The sequence below is a fragment of the Sapajus apella genome, unplaced genomic scaffold (assembly GCF_009761245.1).
Source record: "Sapajus apella isolate SASKATOON/1434 unplaced genomic scaffold, GSC_monkey_1.0 scaffold3, whole genome shotgun sequence".
Lineage (NCBI taxonomy): Eukaryota > Metazoa > Chordata > Mammalia > Primates > Cebidae > Sapajus > Sapajus apella.
This window is the reverse complement of record NW_022436943.1, coordinates 40,306,891-40,324,569: the sequence shown is the minus strand read 5'-3', so window position 1 is coordinate 40,324,569 and position 17,679 is coordinate 40,306,891. Positions and strand designations below refer to the sequence as shown.

The window sequence follows — 17,679 nt, the reverse complement described above, 5'->3', positions numbered from 1 at the left end:
ATAGATTAATTTAACTAATGGTTGGTTTTTTGAAAAGATAAGCAAAATGGATAAATCTTTAGCTAGACGAAATAAAAGAGAGAACTCAAGTAACCAAAATTAGAAGTGAAAGAGGATACATTACAACTGATACCGCAGAAAAACAAAGGATCATAAGACACTACTGTTAACAATTATACGTCGAAAGACTGGAAAGCCTAGAAGAAACGGCTAAATTTCCAGAAACATACAACCTTCCAAGACTAAATTATAAAGAAATAGAAATTCTGAATAGATCAATGATGAGTAAGAAGATTTAATCAGTTATAAAAATTTTCCCATCAAAGTTAAGCCCAGGACCAGATGGCTTCAAGGCTGAGTTCTAGAAAACATTTAAAGAGTAATACTGGGCGGACGCGGTGGTTCATGTCTAATCCCAGCACTTTGGGAGGCTGAAGGGAGTGAATTACCTGAGCTCAGGAGCTTGTGACCCAGTTTTACCAAAATGGTGAAACCCTGTCTCTACTAAAAATACAAAATTAGCCAGGCATGGTGGCACATGCCTGTAATCCCAGCTAGTTGGAAGACGGAGGCAGGAGAATCATTTGAACTCGAAGGTGGAGGTTTCAGCGAGCCAAGATCAAGCCACTGCACTCCAGCCTGGCAACAAGAGAGAAACTGCATCTCAAAAACAACAGTAACGACAACAACAAAACAACAAAAGAATGACTAATACCAATTCTTCTCAAACTCTCAATAAAACTGAAGAGGAAGGAATACTTTCAGACTGATTTTACAAGGCCAGCGTTACCCTGATGCAAGCCATACAAGAACACCATAAGAAAATAAAATTACAGGCAAATACCTCTGATGAATATAGGTGCAAACGTTTTCAATGAAATTTTAGCAAGTCGACTCAACAGCATTGTAAAAAGATTATTTACCTCTGTCCCGGGCGGCTCCCGAAGATGTCAGAGGTGCAGGTCCTGGTGCTTGACAGTCGAGGCCGCTTGGCGGCCATCACGGCTAAGCAGATACTGCTGGGCCGGAAGGTGGTGGTTGTTCGCTGCGAGGGCATCAACATTTCTGGCAATTTCTACAGAAGCAAGTTGAAATACCTGGCTTTCCTCCGCAAGGGGGTGAACACCAACCCTTCCGGGGGCCCCCTATCACTTCCGGGTCCCAGCCGCATCTTCCGGCGGACCGTGCGAGATATGCTGCCCCACGAGACCAAGCGAGGCCCTGCCGTCAGGGACCGCCTCCGACCACCTCCAGGTGTTTGACGGCATCCACCCTATGGCAAGAAGAAGCGGATGGTGGTTCCTGCGGTCCTCAAGGTAGTGCGTCTGAAGACTATAAGGAAGTTTGCCTGCCTGGGGCGCCTGGCTTACGAGGTTGGCTGCAAGTACCAGGCAGTGACGGCCATCCTGGAGGAGGAGGAAGGAGAAAGCCAAGATCCACTACCGGAAGAAGCAGCAGCTCATGAGGCTACGGAAACAAGCCGAGAAAAACGTGGAGAAGAAAACTGACAAATACACAGAGGTCCTCAAGACCCATGGACTCCTGGTCTGAGCCCAATAAAGACTGTTAATTCCTCATGCTTGGCCTGGCCTGCTTTCCTCCGTCGTCGCCCTGGAATATGCGGGACCCAGGGGCAGCAGCAGTCCGGGTGCCACAGGCAGCCTGGGACATAGGAAGCGCGGAGCAAGGAAACGGTCCAGTCACTGCCTGCCGAGGTTACTTGAAAGCGCTCAGAGAATTGCGCAGGTGTCATTTATCTATGACCAATTGGAAGAGCAACGAGTTACTATTAGCAAAGGGAGCCGGAAGACTTAATTGGAAGGGCCTTAGTTGTGAGTGGGGCGTCTATCTAACTTTCCACCTGGTCGTATATTATATACTCTGCAGCTGTTAGAATGTGCAAGCGCCTGGGAACAGCATGAGCCTGCTGTTGTACAAAGGGTATTTATAGACGCATAGACTGGGAAGATGGACAACTCTGAGGGGTTACAGGCAATGTCTGTGCCCCTTACCTGTGTTTTGTAATCAGAGTCAAATAAATTACTTTTAAAGAAAAAAAAAGATTATTTACCATGATCAAGAGGAATTTATCTCTGGGATGCAATTATGATTCCACATATACAAATCAATAAGTATGATAAATCACATTACTAGAATGGAGGATAAAAGCCATATGATCATCTCAATAGATGCAGAAAAAGTATTTCACCACATGCAATATCTTTTCATGATAAAAACTCTCAGCAAATTAAACTTAGAAGAAATGTATCTGAACACATTAAAAGTAATAGATTAAAAGTAATAGATTACACATTAAAAGTAATAGTCCACAATTAACATCATATTCAATGGTGAAAAGGTGAAAGCTATTCCTCTAAGATCAGGAAACAGGTGAGGATGGTTACTCTCATGACTTCTATTCAACATAGTCCTAGAAGTGCTCACCAGAGAAATAAGAGAAAGAAAAGATTTCCAAAACAGAAGTTAAATTGTTTCTATTTACAGATAACATAATCTTATACACAAAAAATCCCAAAGACTCAACCAAAAAATTGTTAGAAATAATAAGTTCAGTAAACTTGCAGGATATAAAATCAACATACAAAAATCAATAATATTTCTATACACTACCAGAAACCTAACCAAAAAGAAAGCAAGCAAACAATCCCTTTAATGATAACAAAGCTATAGCAATAAAAAAACCAAAAGAAAGTACAGTACTGTTATCAAGATAGACAGATCAATGACGAAGAACAAACAGCCCCAAAATTGACCAACACATTTACTTTCAATTGATTTTTTTACAAAGGTGCAAAGGTAACTTGATGGAGAAAGAATCGGTTTTCTCCCAAATGATGCTAGGCAAATTGTATATGAACATGGAAAGCACCACTGTTGATAGATAACGTCATTGAAGTCTTTTCAATGGCAGTACCATGGCTGCTTTTTGGATATTAAGATTGCTGTCTGCCACTCCTGCCGGATCATCTATCCACCGCCACTGGGGCACCATGAAAGCTTCTAGTTCTCTGCCAAGTGCAGGATTGCCAGTCTTCCCTAGGATTTCTGCAAGAAGCAAAGGAAAGATACACCCACTATAGAAGAGGTAAAAACTCGAAGCCAAATTTACAATTAAAAAACTAACAACCCCATTAAAAAGTAGGCAAAGGATATGAACAGGCAGTTCTCAAAAAAAAAAGTCATACATGTGGCCAACAAACATATGAAATAGAAGCTCAATATCTCTGATAGAGAAATGCAAATCAAAACCACAATGAGATACCATCTCATGCCAGTCAGGATGGTGATTATTTAAAAAGTCAAGAAACAGTGGTTACTGGCAAGGTTGAAGAGAAATAGAAATGCATTTATGCTGTTGCTGGGGATGAAAAGTAGTTCAGCCATTGTGGAAGAGAGTGTGGCAATTCCTCAAAGATTTAGAACCAGAAATACCATTTGACCCAGCAATCCCATTACTGGGTATATACACAAAGGAATACAAATCATTCTGTATAAAGATACATGCACACATATGTTCATTGCAGCACTATATGCATTCATAATAGCAAAGACATGGAAACAACCTAAATGCCCATCAACGATAGACTGGATAAAGAAAGTGTGGTATATATACACCACGGAATACTATGCAGCCATAATAGGAAATGAGATCATGTCCTTTGTAGGACATGGGTGAAGCTGGAAGCCATTGTCTTCAGCAGAAAACCAAACACCGAATGTTCTCACTTATAAGTGGGAGCTGAACAATGAGAACACATGGACACAGGGAAAGGAACATACCCTGGGGCCTATTGAGGGAGTGTAGCGGAGGGGAAGAGAATTAGAGAAAAGAGCTGATGCATGCTGGTCTGAATACCTAGTGATGGGTTGATAGGTACAGAAAACAACCATGGCATACATTTACCTATGTAACAAACCTGCACATCCTGCACATGCACCCTGGAACTTAAAAAGTAAAATAAAATAAAGTGGATATAAACACCACTGCTGAACTGCCTCTGGGGTGCTATTTTAAGTCCAGTGCCTATGGGGTGGCCCTGCTCTGCAAGGAGCAGAACCTGTGCTACTGCCGTATACTGCCACTTCGATAGAAGTTGCTTTTAAAAAAAAAAAAAAAACAACTCAAGTGTCTATAGGAATCAGGCAAGTGACACCAATAAGTGAGACAAACATGGAGGGAACAAACTGGTAAGTTCACTCTGGCCCAATCATCAAGTATTTCAAAAAAGGCTGAAAATCCTATTTTTGTGTAAAATCCCACAATGTTTAAGTGTTGGCAACCAAGTCAACATATTTTAAATACTGTCCAGGATCAGTAGACAAACTACGAATGTGTCTTGGGAAACTAATCTTCCTGGTCTGCATTTTGAGACAGGAGAATATGAAAAGCAAACAAAATCTCGAGCCATTTCTCCCTTTCCTGGCTCTCACCTAAACACTCCATGTGACAGACAGACTTCCTTTTGCCTCCAGAAAGGCACAGCCCAAGTCCTCCTCTCTAGAAGGAGGGAAACAGCTCAGCCTGCTTGCCCACCCGCTCTGAGACATCACCCTTACTATACCCTTAAACCAAAACTCTGCTTCTCATTCTCATTTCCTAACCTTGCACATCCTTCAGGGTTCAATTTATGTCACCTATTCTAGAAATGTTGCCCAAATTCCCAAATCCAAGTCCCTAATACCTCCTATGTATCCCAATCCTAACATCTATCAAACTGTTTCCATTGTGTTTTTATTCATCGGTCTCCCCCAGGATCCTGTAATAGAGCAGGATGGTGTCTTGGATACCACTGATCTCCATTACCTGATCCAGTGTCTAGTAAAGAAATATTTATGAAATGAGTGAATAAACACATGTATCCTAGCTCTTTATTCTCACTTAGCTAGGCTTCTTTCCTAGGCTTTCCCTTCAAAGATGGAGATGCAGGCTGGGCCAGGCACAATGGGTCATGCCTGTAATCCTAGCACTTTGGGAGGACAAGGTGGGAGGATTGCTTGTGCCAGGGGTTTGAGAACAGCCTGGGCAACATGACAAAACCCCGTACCTACAAAAAATACCAAACAAATATGTGGTTGTGCGTGCCAATAGTCCCAGCTACTCAAGAGGCTGAGGTGATCACGTGAGCCCAGGAAGTTGAGGCTGAAGTGAGCTGTCATCACGCTACTGCACTCCAACCTGGGTGACAGAGTGAGACCCTTTCTTAAAAAAAAAAAAAAAAAGAAATGAAAAGAAAAAGAAGTAAACAGAACAAAACATGAAAATCCCATATTAATTCCTCTTTTTTTCACTCCACTGTCAACAGTTTGGTGAGCAACTTTTCCTTCCATTTTCTACACATTTCTATACTTTATATACATATATGTACATATACACACATGTAGCTTCTTATTTTAAACATACATGAGATCATACTATAGAATGTTCTGCCTCTTGCTTATTTACCTTCCTTGGTAAAGCTCTACCTATAGTCATACGTGTATCTTTTTTTTTTTTTTTGAGATGGAGTCTTTCTCTGTTCCACAGGCTGGAGTGCAGTGGCACCATCTCAGCTCACTGCAACCTCCACCTCCCAGGTTCAAGCAATTCTCCCTGCCTCAGCCTCCCGAGTAGCTGGGATTACAGGTGCCCACCAGCACACCCAGCTAATTTTTGTAGTTTTAGTAGAGACAAAGTTTTGCTATGTTGGCCAGTGTGGTCTTGAACTCCTGACCTCAGGTGATCCACCTGCCTTGGCCTCCCAAAGTGCTGAGATTACAGGCATGAGCCACCGTGCCCAGCCAACTGAGCTATCTTTACCTCAATCTTTTTAATGGCTATACAGAATTCTATAAAAGACATATGTGCCATGTTTCATTTAACCACTCCTCAATTGAGGATATTTAAGCCATTGACTTTCGTTTTCCAAGTCACATTTCTGTGTTTTAAATTTTCCTATAAATATGTAATGCTTTTTATGGCAAAAAAAAAAAAAAAAAAAAGAGAGAGAGAAAAGTTTCAAAATAAGCAAAAATACCAGGAGCGGTGGCTCACACCTGTAATCCCAGCACTTTGGGAGGCCAAGGCGAGCAGATCACAAGGTCAGGAGATCAAGGCCATCCTGGCCAACATGGTGAAACCCTGTCTCTACTAAAATACAAAATATTAGCCAGGCATGGTGGCACACCCCTGTAGTCCCAGCTACTCGGGAGGCTAAGGTAGGGGAATCACTTGAACCCGGGAGGCGGAGATTGCAGTGAGCCGAGATCGCGCCACTGCACTCCAGCCTGGTGACAGAACAAGACTCCATTTCAAAAAAAAAAAAAGCAAAAATACCATTTCTCAAGAGCTGGCAGTGTGGTGTTCCTCACGCATTGGAAGTGCCACTGTCTCTGGCCCTCAGGATTTCAGCCATGTCCTCTGTACCCTTTCCTCTGCAGGCAAGTCATTTGGAATAATGGCTTCGCACCACTCAGCTGGAGCTCACAAGACTCTCCAGCTATAAAGGCCTAGAGCTACATGTGAATTTTGAGAGCACTCAGCTCCTTTTACTGCACCTTGTCATTTGGAAACAAGTTAATAACAATCGCACAATAGGGTTGTTATGTACAGAGAAGGCTGAAGTAGAAGGCAGTCCTGAGGGGCAGAGGGGGTGCGGGGTGCTCTATATAATCAGACATTTCCCAAGAAAACTAGAAGCCATAGAAGAAAAGAGTAAGAATCTCCTTTCTTTTTTCTCTCTTCACAGATTTTTCATGTCAGGGTATGCAAGAATCATAGTCACCTGGGTGTTTGTTAAAGATACATTCTAGGAAAGAAGTCATTTTATGAAAAGGATAATTGCACAATTCACAATTGCAAAAGCATAGAAAAAGCCCAAAATGCCCATCAATCAACAAGAGGATAAAGAAACTGTGGTGTATATGTGATGGAATACTACTCAGCCATAAAAAGGAATGAATTAATGGCATTCACAGCAAGCTGGATGGGATTGGAGACTATTATTCTAAGTGAAGTAACTCAGGAATGGAAAAGCAAACATCGTATGTTCTCACTCACAAGTGGGAGCTAAGCTATGAGGATGCAAAGGCGTAAGAATGATATGATGGACTCTGGGGGAAAGAGTAGGAAGAGGGTGAGCAATAAAAGGCTTCAAACTGGGTTATGTGTACAATGCTCAGGTGATGAGTGCACCAAAATCTCATAAATCACTAAACCACTAAAGAACTTACTCATGTAACCAGATAACACTTGTTCCCCCAAAATCCTATGGAAAAAAAATACATTCTAGGTCTCACCTACAAAGGTTTCTATGTCGTTGGTTTAAGTGGGGCCCAAGAATCTGCATGTTAAGCAGGTGATGGTTCAGGTGAGGGGGTCCATGCACCACTGTGGAGAAGCACTGGCCCCCTGGAGCTACAGAGCTGGCCACAACAAGAGCAATTCTGCCTGCTGTAGTGATGCCCACGTAACTGCTGGGAAGGAGGAAAAGCAGGCTCAGTTTGGTGGCTCCCACCTGTAATCCCAGCACTTTGGGAGGCCAAGGCAGGAGGATCACTTAAGCCCCGGAGTTGGATACCAGCTCAAGCAACACAGCAAGACGCCATCTCTGCTAAAAAAAAAAAAAAAAAAAAAAAAAAAAAAAAAAAAGAAAGGAAGAAAAAAAAAAAAAAAAACCATAAAATAGCTGGGCATGGCCGTGTGTGCCTGCAGTCCCAGCTACCGGGGAGGCTGAGGTGGGAGGATCACTTTAAGACCAGGAGCTCAAGGCTGTGGTGATCCATGATTGCACCATTGCAGTCCAGTTTGACTGACATAGCAAGAGTCTGTCCCCACCCGCCCAAAAAAAAAAGCAAAGATGAGGAAAACCAGAGTCCAGCTCTTGTTTTGGCCCCATCCTTGTGACTTCACAAGGGAGGGCCTAAATATATTCAGAAATGTAACACTGAAAGACAGTTAATTTTGAGCAAACACAAAATACGTAACGTAGGAAAGAATAAAGACCCTGAAAACCATGACCTAATGCTAGGAAGATCTTAGGGATGGTTTCATGAAACAGCTGAGACAAGATACCAGGCTGCTGCTCATTGATTGTGCCTGTCAAAATTTTAGTGTTGAGCACCATAAATTTATTTGGCCTATATTTGGTTATGTTGCATTCTTTTATTCATTCAGTTAGCCAACTCTGCTTACCATATAATAAGACTTCAAAAGGGCTTTTTCTACCAGAATGGACATAATTTAAATAGGATGGTCAGCTTTTAGACAGGCATACATCGTATATAAAGACCTCAAGAAAAACTGGTGCTTCCTTATGTCACTGGTTCATTAAAGAAACAATTATTGAATACTTTTTGTCTCTGGTGCACATTGTTATAAGATTATCTTGAGTCCTAGCTCAAATGTCATCTCTCTGTCAAGCTTTTCCCAAAGCTCTCAGGCAGAATGACTCTTTAAAAACTATATGTAAATAAATATATTTATTTACCTATTTATAGTTTATCTCGCCTGGTGTCAAAAAAAAAAAAAAGAAAAGAATTTAGACTGATGTTACATATTATACAACCGAGTGATTTTATGGCTGGAAGGAGTTTTATTATACCACTAATCTTGACATAATAAAAGTCACTATTTACCTACCTGCCTCCCCAAGTGTATCACAAGCTTCATGAGGGAAGATTGTATCTTATTCATTATTGAATCCCAGCACATGTAGGTGTTCAGAAAATGAATACAGACACACATATATGAGCAAACACCAAGTGAAGGTTATCTTTCAAAGTAGTACTTTGGGAAAGAGTATATTTTTCAATAATGCCAACATTGCATATAATTCCTTCCAAATTTGAAATTGCCTTCAGAACAAGTTCCAAAAGCACACAAGAGAACAAGAAATATTATTTTAACTTGCTCTTTCATTTTTCCCCAAAATACTTTATTTTCCAGAATTGATTATAAATTTATTTCGGCATTTTCCAAAAGTCAAATTCCTTCTCAAAGGATGATGAATCACCAGGGTGAAGGTACAAATTTCACTGTAGATGGCCTCTAAATATTTTAGTCTTGTCCTGTCACAGTGATTCCACCCCTGTTCCTTACCCAGACCCCTCAAATTACTTAGATTTAAAAATTTTAATTCAAGCCCCAGCTCTGACACTTGTTGCTGGTTTAAATGTGGGCGAATTATCTGAGCTGCCTGAGCCTCAGGTTTCTCCTCTGTGAAATAGGGAAAATAAGAACCAGTATATTTTTATCATTGTGCTATTTTTAATTAATTAATTTCAACTGACAAAATTGTTTTATTAGTAATATTATTTTTGATTAACAGGTCATAATTGTATACATTTATGGGATACAATGTGATGCTTCAATATATATACATTATGTGGAATGATAAATCAAGCCAAATAACATAACCCTCACCTCACTTACCTATCATTTTTATGGTGATACATTTGAAATTTACTCTTAGTTATTTTGAAATATAAAATACATTGTTATTGACTATACAGGTATTGATCGACTTACGACCTATGCAACTTACGACCATTCGACTTTACGACCACAATCGCTAACCACGACTGCTCCGCGTCTGGCAGCGCAAACGTTGCCCAGCTGGGCATACGACAGTGCAGACCGCCTTCCGGCAGCACTACCATCTCCACATGCACCATTTCAATTGTTATCCCAGACTCGGTACAGCAATTTGTGTTTTGTGTCTTGGATATTTTTCATCAAACCCCTCCCAATAAACTTCTTATACATTTCGAAGCAATGGACCCAAACATCGAACGATTTGCAAGGATTGAACGGATGGCGCACGATGTGTTTTGTCCGTATCGTGGAATTTATGAAGAAAAAAAGAAACATACAATTCAGACAAAGCTCACCATGTTTATGAAAAAACCAACTCTGGTAACCCCAACTGCTGCCTCAGATGACAACATCAACGATCCGCAGCCAAGCACCAGCAGCCAATAAAATGTTTCGTACATGTTTATATATTTTGATATGTTTTGCAATTGGGAAAATGTTTCCTAAGGTATTTTTTACACCTGTATTTTGTATTTTTGTATGCACCCGTATTTTGTAATTTTGTATGTTTTGCAAATATTAAACCAGTTGTACTGGTAATGCAGTGTTTTACTTAAACCTGACGAATGTAAAAATAAGAAACAAAATGGTGTAGAGATGATACAAATGGCATACAATGAACAAAGAAAATTATGATATATAACAATGAAAGAAAATTATGATAAAATATGACTTAAAGATTTTTATAACATCATTTCACAGTACTGTACACATAGCCTACTCAACTTACCACCAAATCGTGTTATGACCAGTCTGTCGGAACTAATCGTGGTCATAAGTCGAGCACTAGCTGTAGTCAATAGTGCAATGGATCTCAAAGCCTATTCCTCCTGTCTGTCTGAAACTTTGTATTTTTTTCTTTTTGTCTTATTGAAACTTTGTATTTTGTGACCAACATCTCCCAATTTCCTCCCTCTCCATCTCCCTAGCCTCTGGTAATCAACATTCTACTCTCTACTTCTCTGAGTTTGCTTTTTTATCTTCTACATATAAGTGGTCATGAGGTATTTGTCTTTCTGTGCCTGGTTTATTTCACTTAGCATTAATGTCCTCCAGATTTATCCATCTTACCACAAATGATGGAATTTCTCCCGTTTAGGTGGAATAGTATTCTATGGTTCGTATAGATCACATTTTCTTGATCCATTCATCTGTTGATGAACACTTAGGTTGATTCTACATTTGGGATTGTGAAGAATTCTGTAATGAATGTGACAGCACAAATATTCCTTCAACATATTGATTTCAGTGATCCACACTCACTGGGGTGATCCACACTACTAGAAACATGCCCAGGAAATGTTTTTGCCCTTAACAGTTTCTTCTGAATTCTTCTCTTTTAATGTAGAGTAAGAAAACCCTGGAGGAGAGTGCAGAGGATGAGATTTACGGAGGAGGCTAGCGCTCCCTCTAGAGGCCAAAACAAAGTATGCTCAACAATGTACACTGGCTATGAAGGCAAATTTTTCTTTCTTTTTTTAAAAATAGAGACGGAGTCTTGCTCTGCCACCCACGCTGGAATGCAGCAGCACAGCCGTACTCCCTGCAACCTCGAGCTTCTGGGAATAGCTAGAACTAAAGGGCCGTACCACCCATGACTGGCTAACTTTTAAATTTTTTTGTAGAGACTGCATCTCGCTGCATTGCCCAGGTTGGTGTTGAACTCCTGACCTCAAGCAATTCTCCCACTTCAGCCTCCCAAAATGTTGGGATTACAGATGTGAGTCATTGCACTTGCAAATCTCTTTTTTAAGAAAACATTGGTTGATGTTGTAAGATATGGCAACATCACCAGAAGGACCTCACAGAGTGACAGATGAAACAACACTCCTTTGCTCACACAGTCATTCAGCAAACCTCAAGTATCTATTATATACCAGGCATTGTGTAAAGAACAGGACACTTGAATGTTGAAGTTGATGTTGCTTTTTAAAAAATCAGTCTTAGGATGTACACCCGTAGTTGCTGTCCCTCTACATATTGTACATTAAATTTTAATGGGAGTTTACAATTAAATTGAACCTCAAAGCCATCTAGTTCTGCCCAATATATTCCTGAAAATCTCAAATTACATAAATCTTTCTAATGATGAAGATCACGACAGAAGATTTTGGCTTTTGTTAGTAAATTTTTAAATACATACATGTTTAAAGTTCTGTACAAGCTACTTTCTAAGGTAGTCTTGGGAGAATTCAGATTTTCAATTTCTTTTTAGGATGTAATTCCACAGAAAAAGTAGATATGTTTGTCATAGGATTCCTCAATTTATGCCCATTTTCTGTTCATTGCACCTGGAGACCAAAGCCAGATGAATGAAGTAAGAAGCATGAGCAGCAGTAGATGAAGATAAATTATAAAGTTCTTTATTTGGATGTTGGGCATTGCATTAGTCCATCTGGCCTGCTGTTTAAAAACATCATAAACTGGGTGGCTTCCAAACAATGGAAATTTATTTCTCACAGTTCTGGAGGCTGGGAAGTACAAAATCAAGATGCCCACAGATTTGCTGTCTGATGAGGGTCTGCTTCCTAATTCATAGATGTCATCTTCTCACTTTGCCCTTGGGTGGTAGAAGGGGCAAGGCAGCTGTCTGGGGCCTTTTTACAAGGACACTAGTCCCATTCATGAGGACTCTGCCCTCATAATCTAATCACATCCCAGTTGCATCACCTCCTAATACCACCACAATAATGGTTAGGTTTCAACATGCGAATTTGAAGGAGACATATTTAGACCATAACAGATGTTGTCTTCATATGATAATGATAGTAAAAGTTCAGTTAAGCATGCTGAGAGCTGACAGCAAGTTTTACCATCATTTATACAAACGCTGATGAGTATGAAAACATAAAATAATCCAAGCAAAAATGTAATTCACCTCAAATGCCCACATATCAGTAGTGATCATTTGCTTCTTAAATGCCAGCTTTCACTACCCCTTCTAATAGTGTTACAGTTGCCCTTGAGGAAACACCTCTTACCCAGTCTCTGTTCATGTGGTTTGAGTGGAGTTAGCTCTACCATCAGAGCAGAGTTGATCATGTGACCCAGAGCTAACCAATCAGCATCAATCACATACTGTTGACTTCCATAATCGGTGCAGAATGTGTACATTCTTGGGATATGCTGAGACAAGTAAGAGAGAAATGAGAAATGAACTCTTCTGCATCTTGAAACTACATCCTCGGGGAGACTACCAGATGGAAAACATCAACCTGAGAGTAAAACCAGAACAAAGCGAATCAGAAATGAAAAATGAATTTGGAGAGTGGTCTGAATAAAATCCAACACCAAGATCCAGCTGAGATTGAAGCTAAGTCTATCCCAGGACTTTGAGGTTATTATGTGATCCAATAATTAATCTGTAAAAGCCAATTTTCTATCATTTGCAACCATAAGTGTCCTGACTACTGTAATTTCCATTCTTCACCAGCTCTAAGTCTTTGGTTGCTCCTGTTTCAGATCCCAGCCACCCTAAACCTAGCCCATTCTGTTTTCAACCTAAACTCAAACTGTGATTAAGATAATGGTATATTCCTAAAGAACATAGCTTTGGGGCCGGGCGCGGTGGCTCACGCCTGTAATCCCAGCACTTTGGGAGGCCGAGGCAGGTGGATCACAAGGTCAAGAGATCGAGACCATCCTGGTCAACATGGTGAAACCCTGTCTCTACTAAAAATACAAAAAATCAGCTGGGCATGGTGGCACGTGCCTGTATTCCCAGCTACTCAGGAGGCTGAGGCAGGAGAATTGCCTGAACCCAGGAGGCAGAGGCTGCGGTGAGCCGAGATCGCGCCATTGCACTCCAGCCTGGGTAACGTGAGCGAAACTCCGTCTCAAAAAGAAAAAAAAAGAACATAGCTTTGTTTATAATAAGAGTAATATCTTTGAAAGTAAAGTAAATTCAATTAGTAAGCTCATAATTAGCTGAATAAACTTCACTTCTGCTATCTATGTGTTTTATGGGCAAAACAAATGACAGACTAATCTGACCTGAAATTCAATTTGGCTTCTGAGTAAATGGTAGATAAAGTATGATAAGATATATAAACTATTAACAGAATGATTGTCATATGTTTTGGGTGGTGTGTGCGTGTGAGAGAGAGTTTAAAAGTTTGCAATGTGATCGAGATTACCCAAGAATAATTGGATTTGGGCTCAGAACAAGGTCTTAAAATGATACCACAAAGACATCAGATTTCTTCTTTGAAATCTGAAAGACATCATGAAAGACATCGAGACACCTTGAAGAGTTTTAATTCTAGAAATAAGGAAACTAATCATTGTAAAGATTTCCAAAATAACCACAGAAGTTGGTTATCACTTTGTCTTTCCTCCTTTTTCCTTCTTTCTTCAACAAGCATTTATCCTGTGTTTACTACATGCTAGGGACTGCACTTAGGCAATAGGGATTCAGCAGTGCACATAACAGTGAAAACTTCTGACCTCCAAAAGCTCACAGGTCGTAAGTTCAAAAAATAAGCGTACTGTAATGAGATAATTGCACAATTTAATGGAAATATATTCAAAGGACATCGTGGGATGTAGGAAGGAATAATCAACTCTGCTTTAGGGGAGGAGAGCTCACAGAAGGCTTTATAAGTGTGGACTTGAAAGATCTTAGAGACTTTTAGGAAAATCCGCTTATAAGGAGCTTTAGATCCCACCACCCACACCCCAATATGATGTCAAAGGTTTTACTTCAACTAGAGATAGCAGATGGGATCAATAGACCACAATTACTTTGGAGTGTCTTAGAATCCCCTACCATCACAAGTGCCTTTGAGTTGCATATTTTAGTGGTTAAGGGCATGGGCTTTAGGTGGTATCTTCCTTTCCCAATTGCGTGCTGAACAAGTTTGAGCAAGACACTGAAGCTAGGTACTCTAAAGGTTGCCTTGGTCTTTTCAAAAAGGTAAGTTGTAGGTCTTGAGGAAGGAGAACTTGTAACTCCCACAAGCTCTCTGCTTAAGGTATTTTTGGTTAAAAAGCTTGCCTGCTTATTCATTTAAGGTACAGAGTTCTATAAATCAGAGTACTTGTCACTTTGCATCCCAAATAAGGTGGATGAAAATAATAACTGGACATCTCCATGAACTTTTAATTTCTGTCTAGGAAAGATACTAAAAGTAGTTAGAAACTTTAATCATCACCATCTCCAGGGGTGCCTTAGAGATCCTGTAATTTAGTGACAGTTCCACTGACTCTAGGTTCACATCCTGACTCATCATGTGCTAACTGAGACACCTTGGGCAAGTCACCTTATCTTTCTGCTTAGTTTCTTCATCTGTAAGATGGGGACCTTTCCCATAGGGTTGTAAGGATTAAGTAAGATAATACACATTATCATAGACCACTGCAAAGCGACATTGTAAACCCTCCAAAAAGGTCAGCCCTTATTGTTATTATAATTTGATAGAACAACCAGCTGGTTAGCTGAATAGAGGTTTGACTGTGGAATGGAGCACCTCCTTCCACCCTGCCCATACGGCTCCTATCACAAAAAGTTCTGTGTCAGCCCTGGGACAGTAATGGGTGAACTAACAAAGAATCGCACCTTCTAAGCAGTGAATCTCTCTGCTTCTGATAAGGCAGAAAGGGAGAGTGAATCTCTTTACTGCAATTGCAATTAAAAAAAAATAAATCAAAGTATAGCCTAGCCCAGCCAGATATGACATATCTTATTTTGGCAGATATCAAAATAGAATATTATATTTTTAGGATGTCTGTCCACCCCACGTTAACACCAGCCCAATCCATACACATATACACAGGGTCGAACACGGACACTTCCTCAACACCAATAGATTTTAAGCTCCACTGAAAGTGGGGACTTTACTCTCTGCAATAATAGTATAACCTATAAGAGCAAGGAGCTCACAGTAGGCTCTCAGTAAACATTTGTCTAATGAATGAACATGACCATGCCCCACTGACATAGCTAATTAGACCATAAGTAAACAATTTCAGACCCTGGGTCAAACAGATTCTCTCTTGCGAAAATGTGACTTCAGGCTCTGGAGAGAATAGATTCATGAGCACTGAGCCTTGGCTTGAAGAGTGATATGAATTCTGAAGCTAAGGGCACCACTGGAGAAAGGGGAGGGAGCATGAGCAGCCAGAAGAGGGGCAACTGCCCATCTGGGAGGGGAAAATGAGACAAAAACACAGAGCAGAGCAGAGGCAGAGACATGAGCCCTTGAAACCCTAAAGAGAGGCATGGAGCTGGAGAGAGTAGCAGCCTTAGGCCCTGTTTCTACTTCCTGATTCCTGGTCTTCATGAAGCCTAGCTTCTCTCCCCTCCCTAGCATTTTGGGAGATGCTCTGGGAGAATCTTTCCTTTGTTTATGTCACTTTTAACAGATTTTAGTCTGTACAATCAAATAATCCCTAGGACATTAGAAATATGCCAAGGTGTTCAAAGAAAGATGAAACTGTCTGAAAACAATTCAAAGCCATGAACATTCAGTAACTTTCAACTGAGATATAATAATGACTTTGGCACCCACACACCTAATTTACATAATGAGCTAAATGTTTACTTAGACTCATCCCCTAGGAGTCACCTCTGCCTTCTTAAAGAGTTCGGAAAGCTTTTACAGCTTTTCAAAGAGTTTTTCTTCTTCAGTGCCGAAACTACCTGTGTACTAAAGGTAAATTTGCAAAAAAACAAACATGGTGGGGGTGGGTCCTGACAAACATGAAATGCACTTTTTAAACTTCCCATTCATTTAAATAATTTAAGCTTTTATTCAGAAAACTGAATAACTGTTTTCTGAATGTATGTGGTTTTCTTATGAGAGCAGTCACTCTCAGGATTATTTTTGCCATAATCCACATACATTTACAAGAATGTAATTCTCCCCTCCCTTTTCAGCTGTGAACAAGAAGCTGATTGTGTATGTAGTATGAGTTGAAATATTTTGGAAATCCTGACCTTCACCCCCAAAATGTGCTTTGTCTGCAGCCGTCTCCATTTTGGCTGATGGCAACTTTATCCTTCCAGTTGCTCAAGACAAAAAATCATTTTACCTCTTTTCTTTCCACTCTGTGATTGGTTGAATCATGTTCCTTAAAGAGATTTGTTGAAGTTCTAACTGCCAGTACCTAGGAATGTGACATTATTTGAAAGTTGGGGCTTGGCGCGGTGTCTCACACTTATAATCCCAGCACCTTGGGGGGCCAAGGTGGGTGGATAACTTGATGTCAGGAGTTCGAAACCAGCCTGGTTAAAACAGTGAAACCTCGTCTCTACTGAAAATACAAAATTAGCTCGGCATGGTGGCTCATGCCTATAATCCCAGCACTTTGGAAGGCTATGTGGGTGGATTACCTGAGGTCAGGGGTTCAGGACCAACCTGGCCAACATGGTGAAACCCCATCTCTACCAAAAAATACAAAAATTATCCAGGCATGGTGGCAGGCGCCTATAATCCCAGCTACTCAGGAGGCAGAGACAGGAGAATTGCTTGAACCTGAGAGATGGAGGTTGTAGTGAGCTGAGATTGCACCATTGCACTCCAGCCTAGGTGACAAGAGTGAAACTCCATTTCAACAAAAAGAAAAAAAATACAAAATTAGCTGGGCTTGGTTGTCGGCACCTGTAATCCAAGCTACTAGGGAGGCTGAGGCAGGAGAATCACTAAACCCAGGAGGTGGAAGTTGCAGTGAGCTAGGATCACGTCACTGCACTCCAGCCTGGGCAAAAAAGTAAGACTTCATCTCAAAAAAAAAAAAAAAAAAAAAGGAAAAGAGAGTAGGGTCATTGCCGATGGAATTAAAGTTGGGAATGAGGTCATACTGGAGGAGGATGGGCCTGTAACCCAATATGACTGACATCTTATAAGAAGAGAAAAAGAGGAGAGCGTGGTGGCTCATGCCTGTAATCCAGCACTTTGGGAGGCTGAGGTGGGCGGAGCACAAGGTCAAGAGATCGAGACCTTCCTGGCCAACATAGTGAAACGCTGTCTCTACTAAAAAATACAAAAATTAGCTGGGCATGGTGGCATGCGCCTGTAGCCCCAGCTACTCAGGAGGCTGAGGCAGGAGAATTGCTTGAACCCAGGAGGCGGAGATTACAGTGAGCC

General features: G+C 40.8%; 1 pseudogene; it reads left to right on the top strand.

Annotated features, from left to right (window-relative positions):
• The first annotated feature begins 932 nt into the window (after nt 1–932).
• On the top strand, nt 933–1,577 carry LOC116532828 (annotated as a pseudogene).
• Nucleotides 1,578–17,679: the final 16,102 nt, after the last annotated feature.